At 55.0% G+C, this 24114-nt stretch overlaps 1 pseudogene; it reads left to right on the forward strand.

The window, feature by feature from the left end:
* The first annotated feature begins 4713 nt into the window (after nt 1-4713).
* The window catches only part of LOC120392945, a 63759-nt pseudogene continuing 44358 nt past the window's right edge, over nt 4714-24114 (forward strand).

Here is a 24114-nt window from a genome sequence, read left to right on the forward strand (position 1 = left end):
CTGATAACTTAAAATTACAAATAGGCACAGTAAGAAAAATGCAGCATGAGAACTTATTAGAGTTTGATTTAAGGATGTTTACTTGGTATATTTTGAAAAGTGATGCTGACAATTTGTGTTTTAATTGTTACAAAGTGTTAACTTTCTGAATCTCAGTATCTACTACCATTAAATAATTATCGTGTGACCAAAATATTGTCTAACCTCCCCCATAAATTCCCACAACTGTGAACATTTAAATTGATAAAAACTGTGCAACTGTGAGATGAAATATAAAATAAATTTTATCTATTTATCTGTCAAAATAAAATGAATTCTGCCCATGCCTAAATATCACTCCTCAGACACACAGTTCTGCAAGCTCGTCAGGACAGGGGGATGGATTCTGATGTCCATGGGAAGCCCCAGTGACCCTCCCCACCAGCACAGGGGGCTGATTGCAGGACCCAGGGCTGGCTTTAGGCACCAGCTAAGGAAGCAGGTGCCTGGGGCAGCAAATCTGATAAAGGTCCCAGGCCCAGCAGGGAGATGAGGTTTCTCACTGGGTTTCTGAATTCCTGTGTTGCTCCATCAGAGGTTAAACTCTAATGCTGGCCTGCACTAGAGGAGATCACTGTGCTAAACACTGGGTGGACCCCAAAACCCTTGAATCCACCCACAAAAGGGCTCCAGACAGCGCAGGACTGTGCCAAATACCCAGGGCCGGTTCTAGGTTTTTTGCCACCCCAAGCAAAAAATTTTTTGTCTGCCAGCGCTGGGCTGCCCCTCGTACTCCCTGCTGCCCAGCCCTGGGCTCTCCCCCTGCCACCCATACCTCCTGCCACCCCAGCCCTGGGCTCTCCCCCCCCCCCACCTGCACCCTCCTTCCACCGCAGCCCTGAGTCACTGGTAACTCACTCCCAGGGCAGGTCATTCAGCAGGAATTTTGGATGTGCACAGAACACAGACAGGATTGGGTCCCATATGGTTACAGAGCTGCAGTAAAGTGGAACAATTTTCAGCTTGTGTGATTGGAGGATATCTGGCTGCATATTATAAGACTGTCCTCCATAAATGAGGAAAAGTTGAGGTGCCTTTATTATTCTTTTGTTCCACTCTTTCTTTCTATGGGAATTTGCCAATGCAATGTCACTGTCTTCCTTTCAAACAAACAAAAAGGCAGAACCCGGGCTGCCCCAGGGGCTGGGTCCAGCCAGCGGAAAAAGCACCTCCCTCCCAGAAGGGGTTCTCATGCCCCAGTCTGAGTTTCAGTGAAATCAACAGCGCAGGGTCTGTCACTGTTGTGCTGGGATCAGCAGCCCGGAGAGGAGGAGTCCGGGCGGACCAACGGGCTGGATTCCGGTAAATCACATGAGTTCCCTCGCCCAGCCCCAGCCCCAGCTCCTTCCAAAACAGGAGCGGGAGCAAATAGCAGATAGGGCCCTGTCCCTGCTGCTCAGTGGCACTCATGCTCCCAGCCACAGACATGGCTCCCCGCTGCAACCTCCCCCCTCATCTCCCCAGCACCCCCCCCCCACACACACACACTTCCCCAGCAGCTCTTAGTCACAGCAGCACCTCTGCCACTAGGGTGACCAGATGTCCCAATTTTATAGGGACAGTCCTGATATTTGGTGCTTTTTTTAAATATAGGCTCCTATTACCCCCCACCCCCATCCCAATGTTTCACACTTGCTATCTGATCACCCTACCTGTCACCAACACGATGATTGAAACAGGAGGGTTTGCAGGATCCAGTCCTAGTCGGTTCTCTCACATATTATTGCTCCATATTTCATACAGCAGGAGGCCATTCATGAAGAGGGTCTCAGTGCAGGCACTGGGACTCCAGCTCTGGAGCCCAGAGGGGAAGGGGCTGAGATCCAGGCAGCTGGAGCTGGTCAGTGTGTCAGGAACTGCTTCCCTCAGAATTTGCTAACTAGCAAAAACTTAAACTCTTGAAACTTACCTAGGTTTATGCCCTAGCAGTCCCCTAAAAGGGCCTGTGTTTCCTGCTCCACACATGTGTAGTGCAGTGCTGCTCCCACCCCCACCCCACTAGGCACCCACACACCTGTCTCCTGCCCAATCTCTAGCATGACCCAGGGGAAAATAGGTCATCCTCTGCTTTTACCTTACCTTCAGGGCCCCGTTCAGCAGGTCTGCTCAGAGGCGGACCAGCTGATCTGGTCCCATTCTATATCTGGCCAGAGGAGGGGTGCCTGCCTCATCACTTTCAGCCCAGTGACTAGAGCACTCACCTGCCATGTGAAGACACTATGGGTGTGGGTGAACCCCATTCAGGAGGCTAGCCCCAACTCTGCCCCCATCCAAGGCCCTGGCCCTCTTACCCACCACCAGAGCCAGAGCAGCCCAAACAACCTCACCATGGCCTGAGCCCCCCTGTGTCCCAAGCTGCTGGTCAGCCCAAGCCACCCCTTGCTGCCAGTTGGTCCACCCAGGCCATTCGCTGGACCAAGCCACCCCTGGTGGCCAGCCAGCCCAAGTGCCAAGCCACCAGACTGCGATGGAGAGATGGAGCAAGGTTGGGGTCTCAGGGCAGCACCACGGCCTCAATTTGGGGACTCTTAGCCTCCCCTGGCCTATTATACCCACCACCCATGAAAGAGATCCAGGTTCACATCCCCTCTGAGGGAGAGAAAAGACTTGAGCTGGGGCCTCCCACACCGCACAGGAGAGTGCTCTAAATATTTGCTCCAGCATCTTTCCAGGTACTGAAGTTAGGCTGGCTGGTCTGAAATTCCCTGGGTCCTCTTTGTTCCCCTAAAGCTAGATACAATGTTTGCCCTTCTCCACTCGGGGAGGGGGGGTCCTCCTCTGTCCTCCATGAGTTCTCAGCAATAATCATTAATAGCTCTGAGATGGCTTCAGTCAGTTCCTTCAGTGCCCACAGGTGAATTTCAGCAGGCCCCACCAACTTGAATACATCTACCGTACCTACACATTCTTTAAGCTGTTCATTCCCTATTTTGGCTGGCATTCCTCCCCACTTGCTCCTAATATTAATTGTGCTCTGGTCACAATTAAACTTCTTAGTGAAGACTGAAGTAAAATAGGCATTAAACACCCCGGTGTCAGTGACTGGACAATCATACCTAAAGCCAGGTCAGAACAGGGTCACTAACCAGAGCTAGGAGCCAACACTGGAGCCAGAGCTGATGTCAGGAACCTGAGTCAAGAGTCAGAACTGGGTTAGCTGGAATGAGGCAAACCAGGGGCAAGGCTAGAACAAGGCAGGTGCTATCACAGCAGCACCTGATGCTTTGAGCAGCCTTTAATGTGGTGCTGCTGCTGGGCTTAAGAGCTGCTCTGCTGACTCTCCCAACCAATCAGGTGCTATAGCCAATCAAGCAGCCTAGTGCAGGCCAGCTGTGCTGATTAGATTGGCCAGAGACTGGCTCTGGTGCAGCCCCTGGTGTCTGATACTCAGTCTGGTTGAGGTTGTTGGTTATTAGCTCAGCTCTCCTTCTTCGCTAAGTAGGGGGCCTGCACTTCCCTTCGTCTTTTTCTTGCTCCGAACATATTTATAGAACCTCTCCTGATGGCCGTTTTGTCCCTAGCTAGGTGTAGCTAATTCCCGCAGGAACAGCGAACCGCAGCCTCTGGGAGCTGTGAGTAGCCGGACCTACAGACGCTCAGGCAAACAAAGCGCCTCACAGCCTGCCGGGAGCTTACCCGGAACAAGCTGCGGCCCAGGGCTGAGAACCCCTGCTGTAACCTCCCTGGTCTGGCACCTCAGAATCTGACTGGTCCCAAACCAGGTAATTTGCTGGACCAGGGAGGTCAATGTGAGCCTCACCGCTCCCGGCCGTTGTCCCTGGGACACCGGCCCTCCGCCTCCAGGGACTCGGGCTCCACTGCTGGCCCCGGACCACCAGGGCTCTGCTCCCAGGGGCTCAGCTCCCAGCCTCTGGCCCCTGCTCCTCCGGCCGCTGCCAGCTCCACTCTTCCCTGGTCCCACAACACTCCTGGCCCCAGCCCGTCAGTTTTCTTCCTTGAGTGTTCCAGCCCTGAGCACCCACTGGGTCACCGACTATGCCAGACCAGGGGTGTTGCCGGATTAGGGGAGTCTGGATTAGAGAGGTTCAACCTGTAGCATCAATTATTATTTTCTATGTTTATTTATTATTAAAACCGTACACTGAGCAGCGCAATGACATCCATGTGCACAGGGTTAACCAAGCCGCTGAGGAAAACAGGAGTAACCAAAACACTGCTTTAAAAAGGAGTTAAAAATAAATAACTAAAATAGAGTGAAGCTGCATTTACAGTGGCTTCTAGGAAACAGAGTAACTGTCAGGCCCTGGGAGCAGCAGGTCAGAGCCGCATCAAGTGCCAATGAATTATTTTATGTAACAAAGACATATGGGGCAATGGGCTTTAACACCACAGCCCTGGGGGAGGGGTGCTGAGATGGGCCAGCAAGGAACACCAGCCTCTCTGCCACATGGCCTATTTTGGCAACCACTGCAGATGGCTCACCCCACTGTGATAACTTTTATCCCCTCTGCCTATTCGTTTCTTAAAGTTGCTTGTTTGGAGGCTTTTCTGGGCTGTGGCTTCTGCCTTTTTTTTTTTTTTTTTGGGTGGAATATCCTGCCGGAGCACGTGATTGGCTCCCAGTTGCACAGGCTGCTAAAAGAAGCTTTAAAAGGCTGCTTGCCCTTGATATTTTTCCCTTTTGCTTTCCGGTTGCCTGTGGGTGTGGTTGGTTGGGCTGCTGGCTGCCTGCAAAGGGCAGAGAGAACAGAGACCCACCCAGCTGCCATGGCCTCTCCAGCTACAGCAAGGGACATAGAAGATGAAGCTATTTGCTCCATCTGCCTGGGGTATCTGACAGAGCCGGTGACTATCGCGTGTGTGCACAACTTCTGCCGAGCCTGCCTCAGCCAGTACTGTGTGGAAAAGGGAAGAGGGACACCTCCGACCTGTCCCCAGTGCAGAGCCCAGTTCCAGAAAGGGGAGTTCAGGCCCAACACCCAGCTGAACAACATCGTACAAAAGCTCAAACAACTGGGATTGAAACCAGGAAAAGGGCAAAAGGAGGACCTGCGTGAGAGACACGAGCAACGTCTCAAACGATTCTGTGAGGAGGATGGAGAAACCATTTGCGTGGTGTGTGAGAAATCCCGGGACCACAAGTCTCACACGGTGGTTCCCGTGGAGGAGGCTGCCCAGGAGTACAAGGTAGGAAATGCTGTTGACTTTGCTTAATTAAACCCCTTAAGGACCCCAGGTTTATCCCCCATCAATCCAAGGACAATCTTTCACACTTGGCTGCCTAAGGTTAGGCACCTAAACGAAAGGGGCCTGGTTTTCAGGGGGGTGAGCACTGGGGGTTGTGTCTAATGGGAAAAGATCCAGACATTTTTGCCCCAACACTACAAGTTTCAATGCCTGATAGAGAGAACAGGGCTGATGGCTCTTTGTGCACCTGCAACCCGTCTGCCAGGTGGAGCGGGCAGCAAGAAGGGCTGGGTTCAATATACAACACAGAACCAGCTCGAGCCCTCACCCAGTGACATGGGCAAACCACACCCCACCCTGTGCGCCTCTGAGAGGCAAAACTTCCTCTTTCTAAAGCACAGAGTCTGAGTGTGGAAAACACAGGTGCTGGCTTCCTCGTTTCCCCAGGGGTGCTCAAGCCCTGCTCTGCACAGGCCCCGCCCCCACTCCATCCCTTCCCCCAAGACCCCACCCCCACCCCACCTCTTCCTGCCCTGTTCTGCCCCCTCACCCGAGCGTGCCCTGCCCTCGCTCTGCCCTCTCTCCCAATGCCTCCAGCTCTATATGTTCAGTCTCTTGAGGTTCTACCCTGCTCTTAGTGATTGTCAGCTCTTAGGCTTTGTCTGCACTACAAAGTTTTGCTGGCAAAGTGAGGCCACTTTAATTAAAGCCGCTGTTGCATGTGCACACTAGCTCCTTGTGCAGGCAGAGCACATTCACACTAGCAGCTCTTACATCCACACAGAGAGCAGCACGGTTAGTAGCGATCCCGCTCTGAAAACTGGCCACCAGGGAGCTTTGCAGAGGTGAAAGTGGGCTGGTGCGGGCCGGAGCAGTGCTCTGGCAAGAGCCGGCCGCCAGTCCAGCCCACACACAGCCGACATTTGCTCCCCCATCGGCGGCCCTGCCGGTAGGTCCCAGCAGCACGGCCGCACTAGCGAGGTTAAAGCGCTGCCATGGCAGCACTGCCGGACCCTACCAGCAGGGCTGCCAACGAGGGGGGGGCAAAAGGGGCTGCTGCCCTGGGCCCCAGCTTTGGGTGGCCCTGTGGGGCCCAGGGTAGCCTGAGGGATTAGCAGGGGGCCTGGCGCCAGCCGGCAACAGGGGTTGCGTGCGCACCCGCACTCACTGCAGCCAGCGGGAAGCGGAGCGACCCGGCGCCAGCCGTGTTGCTTGGGGGCGGGGGAGGAATGGAACCACCCCCCTCCCTGCACTCACCATTGGTGGGACGCGGCGCCCCCGTGGCCCTTCTGCCCCACGCCCCCCCCCCCCCCCCCTTCCAGGAGGCCAGAGCCACCAACCCTGTTAAGGATGCCGGGCCTGGTACAGGAAGCACTGGTACGTCCCGGTGTCTACTTTCACTGACGGGGCTCAGAAACAGCCAGGAAGTACTTCCACCTTTTCATGTTCTCTGTATGTATAAATATCTCCTGTCTGTGTGTTCCATTCTATGCATCCGAAGAAGTGAGCTGTAGCTCACGAAAGCTCATGCTAAAATAAATTTGTTAGTCTCTAAGGTGCCACAAGTACTCCTGTTCTTTTTGCGGATACAGACTAACACGGCTGCTACTCTGAAACCAGGAAGTACTGGCACTTCTCTGCGACTGCCTTGTTCTCCAGGATCTCAGCTTTCACTTTGTGTTAAACTGACTCTCCAGCTGTTCTGGTTGTGAAGAAAACCTCAAAACTGACCCACATGTAGGGATGCAGAGAGTCGGGCACAGCAGCTCGGAGAGGTGTGAACAACTCCAGTCCCTGAGTGGGGGGTGGGCTCAGGTGCCTGGGGATGATCCTTTAAATATCAGCATTGTTAGCAATTTCATTCACCTTGTGAGAGCGGAGAGGGAGAGTTACAGCCCAGCACCACGTACTGCCAGTGACACCTCCTTCCGGTGCCACAGGCGGGTGATGTTTGGGAGATGCCACCTCTTATTTTCCCCCCAGTAAGGAAGGTCCAGGCCCAGAGAGCCCACGTGTATATTCTAGCCCCATGAGGGGAGTCCGGCCCCAGGAGCCATTTGGAACCAATCAGCAACTCCATCGCATTTTGAACATCGCACCATCTCCTGTGAACAGACCATGCTGTCTCCTTTTGGTGACTCACCTGGGCGGAGCTTATTTTGTGGGTGGATCTTCAAAGAATCCAGCCATCTTTGTCCCTCTGTCCTCTCCCCCAGTCTGATTCCTGCTCATTTACGAAGCTGTTTTGATGGGTGCCAAGGCTGCTTTTCCGCCTCCTGTCTCTCACTAGCCCCTGCTGGCTCCCTCCCTCACTGCTTCCCTGCAGCAGCACCGCAAGGGTGTCACCGAACAGCTCCCCCAGGAGCTCTCAGTGGGGCACTGGGCCTGGGGCTCTCAGCAGCAGCTGCAGCAGCAGCCTGGGCCCTTGGGCAGAGAGGGGGAGACAACTTGAGGGCCCAGAGAAAAGAGAAGGAGTGAAATGGGGAGATTCTGCAAGGAGCTCAGGAGGGGACTCTCAGGGGCTCCTCTGGGTGCAGTACAGAGTCAGGCTGACAGAGCAGGAGCATGTTGCTGTGCCGGGTGAAGGAATCACACGCTGTCAAAGGGGAAGAGAGCCCTGGGTTATTACAGCTCTGGAGCAGTTATAATTATGGGTGACACATTCCCCCAGACCAAGTGTTCCCTGTTCCTCACTGACCTTCAGCCACATCGCAGCTTCACTCTGTGCAGTTAATGGGACGGCGCTGGTGTCAGGCTCTCAGCTGCTGCCTGGGGGAGGCCACATAGGAGCCTGGCAGACAGATGAGAGCACCGTGTGGATCTTGTTCCTGGCCTGGGCCTGGGGCACAGTGCAGTGATGCATCATCCTAAGCTCCTTGCTCTCACCGGCAGAAGGGATTGTTCAGAACCTTCCCAGCTATTTCCCCTCTGGCCTGTGCTCAGTGATGTGAAACTTTAGCTAAAAACACAGGCCTTGAGAAGTCCTGAGTGTCTGCATGATGCAGAGCGTCCCCGCTCTGAGACTGGCATCTCTGCTCCCACGCTGCATTTGGGGCCCGCAGAGCTGAGTCTGCTGCCTCCTTCCAGGGTATTTTACTGCTTGTGTATGAAAGGACGATATCTATGGTACACGGGCACCAATGGTGCTGCCAGGAATGACCTTGAGCGGATCACTGCAGACTACGTGGCTCTGGGAAGAAGGATAACGGAGTTTGAGGCGCAAGTGTTGTTCTCGTCCATCCTCCCTGTGCAAGGAAAAGGCCTGGGTAGACACCGTTGAATAGTGAAAGTCAATGAATGGCTACGCAGGTGGTGTCGGACAGAAGGCTTTGGATTCTTTGACCATGGGATGGTGTTCCAAGAAGAAGGATTGTTAGGCAGAGATGGGCTCCACCTAACGAAGAGAGGGAAGAGCTTCTTCGCAAGCAGGCTGGCTAACCTAATGAGGAGGTTAGGTTCATCGGGGGAAGGAGACCAAAGCCCTGAGGTAAGTGGGATACCAGGAGGAAGCATGAGCAAGAGAGCGCAAGAGGGGAGGACTCCTGTCTCATACTGAGAAAGCAGGACGATCAGCGAGTTCTCTTAAGTGCCTATACACAAATGCAAGAAGCATGGGAAACAAGCAGGGAGAACTGGAAGTCCTGGCACAGTCAAGAAATTATGATGTGATTGGAATAACAGAGACTTGGTGGGATAACTCACATGACTGGAGTACAGTGATGGATGGCTATAAACTGTTCAGGAAGGATAGGCAGGGCAGAAAAGGTGGGGGAGTTGCATTGTATGTCAGAGAGCAGTATGACTGCTCAGATCTCCAGTGTGAAACTGCAGAAAAACCTGAGAGTCTCTGGAGTAAGTTTAGAAGTGTGAGGTGTTGTTGTGGTGGGAGTCTGCTATAGACCACCAGACCAGAGGGATGAGGTGGACAAGGCTTTCTTCTGGCAACTAACAGAAGTTACTAGATCACAGGCCCTGGTTCTCAGGGGGGACTTCAGTCACTCCAGTATCTGCTGGGAGAGCAATACAACTGTGCATAGACAATCCAGGAAGTTTTTGGCAAATAAATGTAGAGGACAATTTCCTGGTGCAAGTGCTTGAGGAACCAACTAGGGGCAGAGCTCTTCTTGACCTGCTGCTCACAAACCGAGAAGAATTAGTAGGGGAAGCAAAAGTGGATGGGAACCTGGGAGGCAGTGACCATGAGATGGTCGAGTTCAGGATCCTGACACAAGGAAGACAGGAGAGCAGCAGAATATGGACCCTGCATTTCAGAAAAGTAGACTTTGACTCCCTCAGGGAACTGATGGGCAGGATCCCCTGGGAGAATAACATGAGGGGAAAAGGAGTCCAGGAGAGCTGGCTGTATTTTAAAGAATCCTTATTGAGGTTGCCGGAACAAACCATCCCGATGTGTAAAAACGGGGGCGGCTCTAGGCCCCAGCACGCCAAGTGCGTGCTTGGGGAGGCATGCTGCGGGAGGCGCTCTGCCAGCCGCCGGGGGGGCGGCAGCAGGCAGGCAGCCTTTGGCGCCACGCCTGCGGAGGGTCCACTGGTCCCGCGGCTCCACCGAAGCCGCAGCACCAGCGGACCCTCTGCACTCACGCCTGCAGGAGGTCCACTGGAGCCGCGGGACCAGCCACCGGCAGAGCGCCCCCCACGGCACGACGCCGTGCTTGGGGCAGCGAAATGTCTAGAGCCGCCCTTGTGTAGAAAGAATAGTAAATGTGGCAGGCGACCAGCTTGGCTTAACAGTGAAATCCTTGCTGATCTTAAACACAAAAAAGAAGCTTACAAGAAGTGGAAGTTTGGGCAAATGGCCAGGGAGGAGTATAAAAATATTACTCAGGCAAGCAGGAGTGAAATCAGGAAGGCCAAATCACACTTGCCGTTGCAGCTAGCAAGGGATGTTGAGTAACAAGAAGGGTTTCTACAGGTATGTTAGCAATAAGAAGAAGGTCAGGGAAAGTGTAAACCCCTTACTGAATGGGGGAGGCAACCTAGAGACAGAGATGTGGAAAAAGCTAATGTACTCAATGCTTTTTTTGCCTCTGTCTTCACGAATGAGGTCAGCTCCCAGACTGCTGAAGTGGGCAGCACAGTATGGGGAGGAGGTGGCTAGCCCTCTGTGGAGAAAGAAGTGGTTCAAGACTATTTAGAAAAGCTGGATGAGCACAAGTCTATGGAGCCAGATACACTGCATCTGAGGGTGATAAAGGTGTTGGCTGATGTGATTGCAGAGCCATTGGCCATTATCTTTGAAAACTCATGGCGATCGAGGAGGTCCTGGATGGCTGGAAAAAGGCTAATGTAGTGCCCATCTTTAAAAAAGGGAAGGAGGAGGATCTGGGGAACTACAGGCCAGTCAGCCTCACCTCTATCCCTGGAAAAATCATGGAGCAGGTCCTCAAGGAATCAATTCTGAAGCACTTAGAAGAGAGGAAAGTGATCAGGAACAGTCAGCATGGATTCACCGAGGGCAAGTCATTCCTGACTAACCTAATTGCCTTCTATGAGGAGATAACTGGCTCTGTGGATGTGGGGAAAGCAGTGGATGTCTTATTCCTTGAGTTTAGCAAAGCTTTTGATACGGTCTCCCACAGTATTCTTGCCACCAAGTTAAAGAAGTATGGGCTTGATGAATGGACTGTAAGGTGGATAGAAAGCTGGCTAGATTGTCAGGCTCAACGGGTAGTGATCAATGGCTCCATGTCTAGCTCACAGCTGGTATCAAGCGGAGTGCACCAAGGGTCGGTCCTGGGGCTGGTTTTGTTCAGTATCTTCATTAATGATCTAGAGGATGGTGTGGCCTGCACCCTCCGCAAGTTTGCGGATGACACTAAACTGGGAGGAGTGGTAGATACGCTGGAGGGTAGGGATAGGTTACAGAGAGACGTAGACAAATTAGATGACTGGGCCAAAAGAAACTTGATGAGGTTCAACAAGGACAAGTGCAGAGTCCTGCACTGAGGATGTAGGAATCCCATTCATTGCTACAGACTAGGGACCAAATGGCTAGGAAGTTCTGCAGAAAAGGACCTAGGGGTTACAGTGGATGAGAAGCTAGATATGAGTCAACAGTGTGCCCTTGTTGCCAAGAAGGCTAACGACATTTTGGGCTGTATAAGTAGGAGCATTGCCAGCAGATCGAGGGATGTGATCATTCCCCTCTATTTGATATTGTTGAGGCCTCATCAGGAGAACTGTGTCCAGTTTTGGGCCCCACACTACAAGAAGGATGTGGAAAAACTGGAAAGAATCCAGCGGAGGTCAACAAAAATGATTAGAGGGCTGGAGCACATGACTTATGAGGAGAGGCTGAGGGAACTGGGATTATTTAGTCTGCAGAAGAGAAGAATGAGGGGGGATTTGATAGCTGCTTTCAGTTACCTGAAAGGGGGTTCCAAAGAGGATGGTTCTAGACTGTTCTCGGTGGTATCAGATGACAGAACAAGGAGTAATGGTCTCAGGTTGCACCGGGGGAGGTTTAGGTTGGATATTAGGGAAAAAAAATTCACTTGAAGGGTGGTGAAGCACTGGAATGGGTTACCTGGGAGGTAGTGTAATCTCCTTCCTTAGAGATTTTTAAGGTCAGGCTTGACAAAGCCCTGGCTGGGATGATTTAGTTGGGGATTGGTCCTGCTTTGAGCAGGGTTGGACTAGATGACCTGCTGAGGTCCTTCCAACCCTATGATTCTATGATACTCTCCACCCTTCAGACAGGCAGACTAATGGCTGTTCATTGCATAATTTCCTGCAGGAGAAACTCCAGGAGCCCTGGGCCCTCTGAGGAAGGAGCTAGAGGAAGCCCTAGCGCTGACGTCTAAAGAGAAGGAGAAAACCACGGAGTGGCAGGTGGGTGTCCGGGTTTATCTCTCCTGAGGCCTTCCCCTGCAACGCTCCCAGGGATGAAGGAGCTGTGAAGCTCCAGGACGAGGTATGAACCTGCTCTGGTTGCTTGCCCCGTGACAGAGGCTTGGTGCCAGCAGGATCAGGCTGTGTCTCTGGTGGGGGTCTCAGCACAGCAGCTCCTGTATGCGGCAGAGGAGGGGCAGTTCCTGGGCATAGTGAGGTGGTGCAAACTCACCCCAGTGCTCTCTGATAGGGGCAAATTCTCAATAGTGGGCGCAGTGTTTTCACTATGACACGGACCCTGTTTCCCTCCTGCAGGTGGGGGTGGTGTAGAGGCTGCTGCAGCCAGTGGGATTCAGGGGCCTCCATGAAATAGCTCCACAGTGTGTCTGCAGCCTGGAGGACACAAGGATTGTTCCTTCTCCATCCTCCTCCATCTCCTCCCCCACAGTCCCTGCATTTCATCTGCCCAGTGCCTGGGCCGGACACTAGAGCTGGGAGCTGTGGGGAGGATTTACCCCATGGGTGAGATTCAGAGTCACTCAGCCGGCTGCGCTGGGAGCTGAGCTCTTCTGAACATCAAACCCAGTTATGGGTGCTGAGCTCTTTGCAAAGTCTGTCCCAAGGGTGCATCTAAAAGGCACCAACAGGTAGCTGTGAGCTAGCAGCCAGAGTCATTACCCAGGGGGCTGGGTTGGCTTGTACAGCCCCTGCTGCTGTGGCTTCACTGGTACTAGGACCCAAGCCAGCTGGAGTGTGTCGTCACCTGCTGCCTTCACTCCTCCATTGCAGTGTGGACACCCCCTGAGTCAGCAGAGCCAGGGGCGGGTTAGTGTAAAGCCAGGCAGAGCTTGGCCACTTCACAGCCTCTGCTGCCATCATGTGGCCACCTCATCCCAGTCACCTGCTGCTGTTACTGTGACTTTACCTGTGCTTGTCTTAGCCAGGTGATGAACCCATGGGACACAATGTCTGTGCCAGTTCACCTGCCTTTCACAGTGAAATCCCCACAGAGAGTGTGGGGTGTGTGAGGAAGACACTAGCTGGTCACTGGACACATAGACATGGGGTGCTCAGGCAGGCTGGGTGAGGCCAAAGCCAGCTCTGACAATACCCTGGGTTCCCAACACCCATGTGAGCCCCACTCCCTTGTGTCCATCCCATGCCACCTGCAAGAACATACTGCGGCTTTACAAAGCACCCTAGACAACCCTGCTACCAAACTGGCCTTATTAATTTTCAACTTAAACAAACCCTTTGTGGTACGTTTCTCAAAGAAGTAAATATCCTTACAAACCTGATAGTGATTTAACATTCCCTGCTTCATGGACAGAGGCCCAGTCTGTGTAACTCAACATCTGCGTAACTCATGTTTTCTCTGTGCCTTTCCTATTCTTCTATCTCCAGAGGACAGTGATGAATAAGAGAGAGATGATTGCAGGTGAATTTAACAAACTGCACACACTGCTGAGAGAGGAGGAGCAGCTGCTTCTGCAGACCCTGGAGGAGGAGGAGAGGAGACTCTGCAGAGACTACAGGAAAATGTAACCAAACTCTCCCAGCAAAGCTCCTCTCTGCAGCAGCTTATCACAGAGCTAGAGGAGAAGTGTCAGCAACCAGTTGTGGAGCTGCTAAAGGTGAGACGGCATCAAAATTCTCCACCCATCCAGAATTAGAACTCAGATCCCTGGGTCTGGATCCCAACAATTAGAGTAAATGTGTTCTGTGGTTTACTGATAAACAGAACATCCGGCTAAGGGCTCCATCAGTTCCAAAATATCCCAGTTCATGTTAGAGGAGAATTTTCCTCATGGAGACCCAGTGAGGCCATGGGAGTTTAAATGGATGATACAAGAATGATACTGAGCTGAACCCATCCCTGCTCTGACTCCAAAACACTGGACCCAACACAGGCGATAAACACAGATACTGACGGGTTGGGTCCCTAGAAGGGAGAATCCTTTAGCTAAATTCCTGTCTCACCTACATAAATGAAACAAGTGTTAATGCAAAATAGTGTACGAGATTTTATCACAAAACAGTGAAGCCTGGGAGGGTTGATCTATTTTCTAGATGAAAGTTTGATGCCCAGAGTGAAACTCTCACAGTTTTATGCACATTGTGTTAATACAGAACATTGATTCTCTTTTTTCCTTTCAGGATGTGAAAAGTACATTGAGCAGGTGTGTTTCCTATGTTCATTGCTCTTATATGCTTGGTGGTGGTTCTGGGATGATGTGTGTACAGAGCAGCTGAGTGATGATGGGACATTTTCTTTATAGGAGTGAGAATGTGAAACTCCAGAAACCAAAAGCTGTTTCTATTGGCCTGAGGAACATGTATAAAATTTCCCTTGACATGAGGGAAGCGCTGAAGAGATTCAGAGGTGAGTGGATTCTACTGGGACATTCAGCTGTGTTGTGCTGGGGCTCTGAACAGAGCCTGGGACCCCAGGACACGCTTGCGCCCAGCTGACAGGCTTAGAGCTGTGATAGCTGGAGGCTGATGCACTCAGTGCTGGGCAGTTTGCCTGCTACTTACAGCCACCTGCTGGTACTTGCCCAGGTGTCTGACCAGGCCCCGTCACTCTGACATCCTGACCCCTCCATGGCTGAGTTACTGGGTGTCCCTGAGCCAGGTGCTCTGAGGCCTGGACTGGGCCCATTGTGCTGGGAGCTGCACAGACGGGTAACGGATGACGTGTCTGTGCCTCTCTCCTGGGACACGTGAGAGCTGCGTTGTGTGGCCACCTCTCAGCACTGTCCCAGCCCCCATTAGCCAAGGCTGGCCCAGCTTTCTGAGCTGCAGGAGGGGCCAGTCTGGCTGCTGTGGTCTGACCTGGGCCGTGTGTTACTGGGTAACAAGCTGAATCCTACGGGCCCCTCGTCTGCTCTGAGCACAGCCCAGTGTGAGGTTGGGTCAGTGGTTTGCTGCTCAGTGAGTAAGACTCACTCACAAGAGTGTGACCCTGTCACAACAGCTGAGTGTGAGCTGCCCCCATCCAAACCCCTCCCACAACCCCAGCGCGGAGACCGGGGGGCAAAGGCAGAAACCTGACAGCGAGGAGGGACAGAGAAGAAGCTAAGGCAGAGGAGAGGAGGGTGGGAAGGTTCAGTGAGCTCGGTCTGTGATTGTTGAACTGGCTCATTCCTCCTACCCCCATCTTCCACTCCTCTCCTCCCACCCACCCCAGCAGGGGACAGTCGAAGGGGCCAAGCTGGGTGTGTCTGTCCCGGCCGATGGAGGCTGCGCAGTCGGTGCCGGCTGCAGGGCCAGGATCTCAGGGCTCTGGGGAGCAGGAACCCCAGGCTGTGGGGGAAGCAGCTTCCTCTCTGTGCCTGGCTGGAGCCAGCACGTCCCTGCTCCCCTCCCCGCTCGCTGCTCCCAGCCCAGCACAGTCTGTGTCCACTGGGCCCTGAACCCGGCTGGGCTCTGGGCCATTCCACACCCCTGGCCCTTGAGCCTGTCGGGACCCTGAGCCAGTCACCTCAGTGCCTCGTTCTAGGGGATCACCAGCCCCTGGGGAGCCTCCTGTCAGCCCCCCAGAAGCCCCTTCCTGGGCAGGGTCCCACACCCTGAGTCACTCGCTGGCTGCTCCAGGCTGGCCAGGCCCAGGGTCTCCAGCAGGGCTGTTGGTGCTGGCACCGCGCTCGCTGCCAGAGCTCCCAGCCCCTGACCCAGCCCGGCCTATTGCCCCAGCGCTGACCCCTCCCCTGCAGGTGGGGACGCTGCTGCCAATGGCTGAGCCCCTCTCTCTGCCGCTGCCTCTGCTGCTGCGCTCCCAAGCTCAGCCTGTGCCAGGGCCAATGCGGCGCTGCTGGGGCTGCTCCTTCCCTCGGCACCTGGGTTCTCTGTGTCTGGGGCAAATGGCGGGTGGGTGGGCAGGGACCTGCTCAGAGACACCCGCCCTGAGCTGCACCCAGAGGGCAGAGACCTGCCAGGGCCAGGCAGCAAAGTGCCACCACGCTGAGATTAACCCTTTCTTCCACCCCCCCAGCAGCCCTGGCCGGTCAGTGCCACTCAACTGCCTGCACTCTGACCCCAGGGACCCGGGTCCGGCAGCTCAGGGGAGTCTCTGGGTAAATGTGTGGGGCAGAGTAACCAGGGCTCCCTGAGCCCCAGGGTCTCCGTGTGCAATGGGGAAGGCCCTGCACTGTCATGCAGACCTCTAGGGGCTGGGCAGTGAGTGTTGTTATTGATACCAGCCTCAGCCATTTCAGGGTATCTTGGCAAGCATCTTGCCTCAGTTTACCCTCTTCAGCACTCCTTAAATTACACCTCACAGTCCAAAAGGTCTGAGAGAAAAGTCCCCTCCTGGGGTCTGCTCTGAGTCCAAGTAAACCCCGAAATAAAATCTTTTCCCTCACTCTGCTCCAGCCTCCAGCTCTCACTGCAGCTCCTCACTGTCCTCAAGTCAGGAGCCCTCAGTCCTTCCCAGAATTGGGCTTGGATTAGTGTCCATGGTGTAATCAGATGACTCCAGCCCCACTTCCTGGAGCTGGGTCATTTCAGACTGTGCCTTTATTCTCTGCATCCACTTTCTCCAGCCGGGGGCAGCTCTCCAGGATTCTGTCCTGCTACAGCTGCTGCTGTCATTGTCATCTCTGGCAGCTCCTCCCCCTTAGGGGAGCTCCTCTGCCTAGGACAGTGGTCCCCAAACTTTTTTGATCAAGTCCTCCCTTACCTGGTTTGCGCCCCCACCCTGGGAGCTGCTGTCAGGATCTGGACCAGGAACGGGGCTCCAGTTGGGGCCAGAAGCTGGGGGCCATGGCTGGGAGTGGACCCGCATTTGGGGCCAGGAGCTGGGGGCTTCGGCCGGGGGCGGAACCATGTTTGGGGCTGCGGCTGCAGCTGGGTTCTCAGCCTGGAGCAGGGCCAGGAGTGGGTGGCTGAAGTCCGGGCCGGAGATGCAGCTGGGGCTGAGGGTGGGGCTGCAGTGGAGCTGGGGGCAGAGCAGAGCTGGGTGACGTTCCCTTCCCGCCACCCATGGGGGCTGGTCCAGGCCCTGTCAAGCCCCCCAAATGTTCCTCCACACCTTCTAGGGGGTCACGACCCACAGTTTGGGGAGCACTGCTCTAGGAGCCCCTTCCAGGCCCCTTGCTCTGGTGAGCTCTCCTGGGAGCTCCTCTCCTCAGCAGCTTCCTCTCCCTAGGATCCCTTCAGCTGAGCCCTGGTTACCCTTTATCAGCCTCATTAGCTGTTTTGCTGCAAAGTAGCCACCTAGGGATTTAATTACTGCCAGGTTGGTCTGGGTTGTCTCATTCTCCCTTACAGGAGCCTGTCACAGGTAGTCTGGTCCCTGAGTCCCCTAAAAGGACCAGACCCCTTTGATACATTTCCCCCCACCCCCAGAGCCAACCTGTATTCAAAGGGAGGCTTGACCATGGCTGACACTTGGTTATGTTCTGCTAGAAAAGTTTCAAACTCCGGGGAAGTAAATTGGTGGCCACTTCCAGGAGCTGCCCGGACCGAGGGAGGCAGGGGGCCTGCCTTAGCCCCGGGCCCCCGCTGCGCCACTGAGCAGACTTTTAATGTCCCAGTCGGTGGTGCCAACCGAAGCCGCTGGGGTCCCTTTTCGACCAGGCGTCCCAATAAAAAAACAGACACCTGGCAACCCTATGGACAGGTGCCAACCCTAGGTCCTGTCCACATGGCCCAGTAACACCCTGCTGAGCCAGGTACAGGCAGCCACATGCCAGCCCAGGCCCCTGGCAGGGACCCCGAGCTGCCAGCTGCCATGGTCACTAACAGTGTTAACTCTGTCACGTGCCACTCACCAGGCTTAGAGCCCCCAGGGCCCAGCCCCAGGAACTGCTGTAACCTAGAACCAGAGCAATGCAGGGCTGGAAGGGCCCTCGAGAGGTCACCTAGTCCAGCCCCTCACGCTAGGTCAGGGACTAGACTATCCCAGGCAGGGATTTGTCCAGCCTGTTCTTACAAACCTCCAGTGACGGGGATCCCACAACCTCCCCTGGAGCCGGGTCCAGAGCTTCACGGCCCTGAGAATTAGAAAGTGTTTCCTCATCTCCAGCCTCAACCTCCCTTGCTGCAGATTGTGCCTGTTGCTCCTTGGACAGGCCCTCGCCCTGCCCGCTGGGGCACTGGCTGTGTCACCAAGCGTGAGCATCGCTGTTATTGCACTGAATGGCTGGTAGCGCTGGGCTGGCTCAGGGGGGCAGTGAATGCAGCTGGGGCCTTTCACTCCCCAGTCACCGATCTCAGCCCAGGCTCAGAGTCCAGTTCCCAGCGGATAGGAGCTCACATCGTAACTCGCTTTAACGGCAGCCTCACTGGCCATCTCCGCAGGGAGGCCAAGGCCTGAATGGGCCACAGGGACGATTCCTCCCCAGGGAGAGGCTCCGGCAGATGTCAGGGCTGAGCCACGTTGGCAGGACAGTGGGGGGCTCACACGGCCTCTGTCTCCTTATACCCTCAATACACAGAGCTCCAGCAGCCGGGGTGTAAAACTCAATTCATATCCCCGGCACCGATCTCACTGACACTGCCCCAAGGGTCCTCTCCTACTGGGGTTGGGGAGTGAGTAAGGGGCACTGGAAGAGGGGGGCCGTGGGGCCATGGCCCCATCACTTTTACCAATGGGAGGGCTATTCCCTCCCACTTTTTACCAGCTGTAAGGGTGAGTGACGCTGGGGGAGGGGGCCGAGAGGAGAGACCAGCGGGTCAGGGTGTTGGGGAAGAGGTGGTGTGAAGGCAGGGGCTCAGGAAGAAGGGGCAGTGTGAGAGCAAGGGTTCAGAGGTGCGGGGACAGGAGCTCAGGGAGAAGGGCTGGCGCGAGTGGGTGACCCCTCTACTTTGAGGGAGCTTCCATCACTCCTGGGGAGAGCACCATCCCGGATCCTGATCCACGGGCACATCTGTGTATTTGCCGGGTGCACAGAGCTCTCTGTGTGGAGACACTTTCACGCTCACCCAGGAACCTGTGCTGGGAGGCCCCACTGCCCAGGAGGCTGAGGGCTCTCACTCCCGTGCCCTGGAGGTGAAGAGAGGGGCCCTGGGGCTGCTGTTCCCCGTCCCAGGAAGGGGGTGAAGGGGATGTGGACACAGACAATGTCCCCTCTTGCACTGTGAGGGGCAGACCTGGCTCCACCTTGGGCTTCAGAGCCTGAGCTCCAGCCAGACCCTGAAAATCTTTGCGGCTATTTTTAATTCCAAAGAGGGAGCCCCGCAAGCCTGAATCTGTCCACCCTGTTCCAAGACTCGCTGCTGCAGGCTGTGTAGAAGGACCCAAAGCGTCTCCAGAGTCTGGGTGTGAAAGTTCCCAGCGGGTCTGACCCAGGGCTGGTTAATGGGAGCGAGGGGGGTGGCTGGCACAGTCGTTAGATGGAGACACCTGAGCTCCTGGGTCTCTGAGATGGTCTCTGTGACTGTTATCCGCTCTGGGGGATGCCCAGGTGCAGCTGCAGAGGGTCTGTGCCGCTACCATCATCCATGGGACAAATGGTTCTGGGCAGAGAGTTCTGGCTGGAGCCAAGTCTCCATTTTCAGCCTGATTTGTGGGGGTGAGATCAGGGGCCCAGGGGGCATTTGTCTGCAAAGGGCAAATTAAACAGCAGCTCTGGAGTGTTTGACAGCTGATGTCCTGAGCCTGGCCTGCCTGTAACTGCGTTTCTGGGGATGTTGACAGTCTCTCATTGCGAGTCACTGGGGTTGGGGCTCCTAAGTTGCTCAGACAGGTTTGCAGTGGAGCTGGGTGAAATGTTTTGGACAAATAGTTTATTTGCTGCAAAATTATATTTTGGGTCAGGAGAAACTATTTGTGACTCCATGTCGTGTTTGCTGACTAGTTTCAATGAACAGACAAAGGTTTCGCCACTTCCCTTGTAGCCTTTAGCCCAGTGGCTGGGCCCTCAGCTGGGAGCCCCAGGTTCAATCCTCCCGTGTGATGCCATGAGAGCTCGAACCGCTGGGCTCCAGGTGTCTGATGACGTCCCCCTGTGTCTAAACACTGCCATGGGCACTGGGCCAGAGCGTGGGGGTGACAATAACTCTGCAGCCCAGTGGGTTGAGCCTCCACCTGGGAGCCCAGAGTCCAGCTCCCCTGCTCCAGTGACCCTGTAATTATTGATCCATAACCCCAGTGAGGGGAGGGGTTACGGCCCCTGGCACAGCTGTGTCTCAGTCATGTCTGCCGGGGTTTCCTTTCACTGATGTAGCTGCACCGGTGCCAAACCTTAGTCCAGACAAACTGTGCAGGTGTGAACTGGGACTGGTCCCTGGTGCAGCTTCTCCCAGATGGAGGGGGCAGTGAGGAAATCCCCCCTCCCCTCCCCACTGCCCTGGCCTCATTAGCAACAGCCCATTAGTGCGCGTTTATACCCCTCCCCGCCCGAACCTTCCACTGTACTGCCTCCCAACTGATCCCAATCCAGACAACTGCCCCCATCGGGGTGGGGCTCGGCCCGGCAAGGGGAGGGGCTGGCTGTGGGGTTTCCCTGGCTGGAAGGTGGGGACCGTGGGGCCTGCCAGCATGGAGAGTCCCAGCTGCTCCCCCTGGGGCAGGGCTGCACCCCCAGTGTGTGTGGGGACAGCACCGACCTGCTCTGAGCGAGAAACCAACCACACATGGCCCCAAAGCAACAGAGATTCCCTGGGGCCTGCCTCTCCCTCCCCCCTCTCTGGATCCCGCCCCTCCCTTATCCTTCCCCCACCCCTGTGAGGGACCCTGGACCCTGCGTCTATTCTGACCCCTCACCCACATCCCTCCCTCTCTTCTCACTCCCTTTCTGCTCCCCTGGGGCCCTGCCCCTCTACTCCCACTTTGCCTCCCTGGCACATGCCCCTGCCCTCCACCCACCTCTGCCCCACTGGAACAGCCCATCCCTTCTCCCCCTGCCCTCCTGGCATTTGCCCCTCTCCCCCAAACATCCTCTGCACCCTGGAGTCCTCCTATCACTTCACACCCCCACTATATCGTGGCATCCACCTCTCCCCTTCCCCTCCTCTGTGTCATGTCTCCCACCCCACCCCTCACCCTCCTCTGCTGTCCTGACTTTCACCCTTCTTACTCCCCTCAGCCCTCCTGACACCTGCCCCTCTCCCCACCCTCTCTGACCCCTGGCACCGCCCTTCCCTCGTCCCCTGGGCCCACCCCGCCTCGAGCCCCACTCTGCCCCCCTGGCACCGGCCACTCCCCAATCCCCTCTCCTAACACCTCCCTCTACCCACCTGCCCTGCCTCTCACCCCGCTCGGCCCCCTGGTGCTTGTCCCTCCCCTCCTCTGCCCTCCCCGTGCCAGCCCATCTGCGCAACCCCCTCAATCCCCCGGCACCGGCCCTCGCCCTTCCCCCTGCCCCCGCCTGCTGCCGGCCCCTTCCCCCCTCCTGCCCCCCCGCACCTGCCCCTCCCCTGGTCCCCTTCCTCCCTGGTGCCCAGCCCCGCCCCCCCCTCTGCCCCACTGACCCTGCTCTCCTCTCGCCCCTCTGCCACCATCCCCCATGCCACTTTCTCTTTGTCACCCCTGCCCCTCCCCTCCCCCTCTGGCTCCGTGACACCTGCAGCCCTCAACACCCCTCCAGTCCCCTGGTTCCAGCTCCTCCTCTGCCCCAAGTCCCAGCTCTACCCTGGCACCATCTGCCTCCCTGGTGCAAGTCCCTTCTCTCACCCCCCTTTGGGACCCCTGGTCTCAGCCCTTCCCCTCCCCTCAGCACTGCCCCCCCCCTCCCCACACCCTCTGCTAACCTCTGGGCCCCACCCCTCCCTTCATCCTCCCTCTGCCCCCCTGGTGCCCACATCTCCCTGCACACGCCTCTGCCCCCCTAGGGCCTGCCCGTCTCCACACCCCTCTCTGTCCCCCTTTCTGCTCACCCGCTCCCTCACACCCCATTCTGCCCCTTTGGCACCAATGACTGTTCATTCGCTCCCCCCCCATGGTTCCACCTCCCCACTCCTCATCATCTCACCCCCTGGGAGCTCACCCTGCCCTTGATTTCCCCTGCCCCATTGGAGCTCCCCCATTTCCTCACACTCCTCTGCCCCCTGGTGCCTGCCCCTTCCCTTGCTTCCCTGTGCCCCCTGGGGTCCATCCCCTTCTTCTGCCCTGGTGCCCACCCTCCCTCACCCCTGCAGCCCCTGGAACCTGCCCTTCCCTTCACACCCCTCTGCCCCTGGTGCTTACCCCATCCCTTATCACCCCTATGTCCCTCCCTCCCCCTCTGCTCCTGTCACCTCACCCTCCTTTCCTCTCCCAGCATCAGTCTGTCACTTCCCCTCCCCCGACACCTTCTCACCCCTCCCCCTCCTCCTGCCCTTTCCCCATTGTCTCCTCACAGGCAGAGGGCCCTGACTCCCCTCAGGCAACAACCCCTCCCCCCCTGCCCCAGTGATTAACGGGGATGCAGGTTAATTTCCCTTGATCCCAGTGACCAGCCCCTGCCCCCGGCCCTGACTCTGTGACTCTCTCCCCAGTGGACGTGACTCTGGATCCAGACACAGCAAATCCCTGGCTCGTCCTGTCTGAGGATCGGAAACGTGTGAGACAGGGAGACACTCGCCAGGATCTGCCCGACAACCCTGAGAGATTTTATCCTTGTGTCTGTGTCCTGGGCGCTGAGGGGTTCGCGGGCGGGAGGCGTTACTGGGAGGTGGAGGTGGGAGACAAGACTGACTGGGTGCTGGGGGTTTGTAGGGAATCTGTGAGCAGGAAGGAGAAGGTCAGAGGCACACCTAAGGATGGATACTGGGCTGTGTGGCTGAGGGATGGGGGATACAAGGCCTGCACCTCCCCCCGTACCTCCCTCCCTGTGAGCGTCAGGCCCAGCCGGGTGGGGATTTTCCTGCACTATGAGGCAGGCGAGGTCTCGTTTTACAATGTGACTGACAGGTCCCATCTCTTCACTTTCACTGACACCTTCTCTGGGAAGCTCCGCCCTTATTTCTATCCTGGTTTCAATGCTGGGGGTACAAACGCAGCTCCCCTGATAATCTGCCCGGTCCCAGCTCAGGCCGGAGGGAATCTCTGTCCCTGACAGTGACCCCGCGGCACAGACTGGCCCCTCCCAGCCCTGCTGCTCTTCCCGACCCCAGTGGTGGGGGCCAGTTACTGCAGCAACTGGACTTTCTGTGCTGACCGGACGCTGCCAGTTTCCCTTTTCAGCTGGAGGTTCCAGTCAAAAACCGGACACCTGGGAACCCCCAGCCCCCACCTTTCCCATCCCCCCCCAAGGGTAGCAGATGGTGGGGAATGGGGTCATTCACTCTTGTTAGAATTTTCTACCCCTGTGAAATCTCAATGTAAAATATGAAAGAAAAAATATTTTAATTTAGAAAATTTTATTGTAACAAGGTGTAAATACAAGAATATTTTAATTTACATTTCAACAGTATTTCAAAAACAAGCATCTAAATATATTTGTAGAAATGGAATTATTTACATTTTTTAAATTTTTCTCTCAAACCTATAGTGAAGTTTAATATCTCTAAATAACGTCATTTGTATTTCAACTGTGGAATTTCAAGAAATCCAAAATATTTATCTTAACACAATAAACTATTAAATTCTCAGACTGGGTTGTTCAGTTACAATGTACATGTGTTATAAACATCACAACTACACAAGTTGCTCTCTGTTCTCTCTCCCCCCGCCTCTTTATTGTCTTGACTGGTTCTCTCTGGAAGGCAGGGCACATACACCCACCTCCTGCACTACACCTTTAACAATTAATAGTTGAAAAAATGATAGAATTAATTAAGCAATATATTTAAGTTAACTCACAGAAGATTATATAATAGTCTTTGAACTTCTGTCAGCATTAATTCATGTGATTTTTAACTTTCTAGCTACATATCATTGGTAATCAAGATATGACTCTTCCTTTCTTTTTCTCACATCAGTTAACAAAACACGGTCCCCAACTTCAAATGCTCTCTTCCTATCGATAGAAATCTCTTCTACAATCTCCATTTTTTAGTTTATTTTTCTTTAGAAATATTATTTGCAGGCAATGTACTGTCACTGTGCACTGTTGATTTCAATGTACTGCCAGGCTCTTCATGTTCTTGGTTTTAAGGACACAACAAATGTAGCGTGATAAAGAAATAGAGAAGGGGTTGTATTCCTTT

Source organism: Mauremys reevesii, unplaced genomic scaffold (genome assembly GCF_016161935.1).
Source record: "Mauremys reevesii isolate NIE-2019 unplaced genomic scaffold, ASM1616193v1 Contig13, whole genome shotgun sequence".
NCBI lineage: Eukaryota > Metazoa > Chordata > Testudines > Geoemydidae > Mauremys > Mauremys reevesii.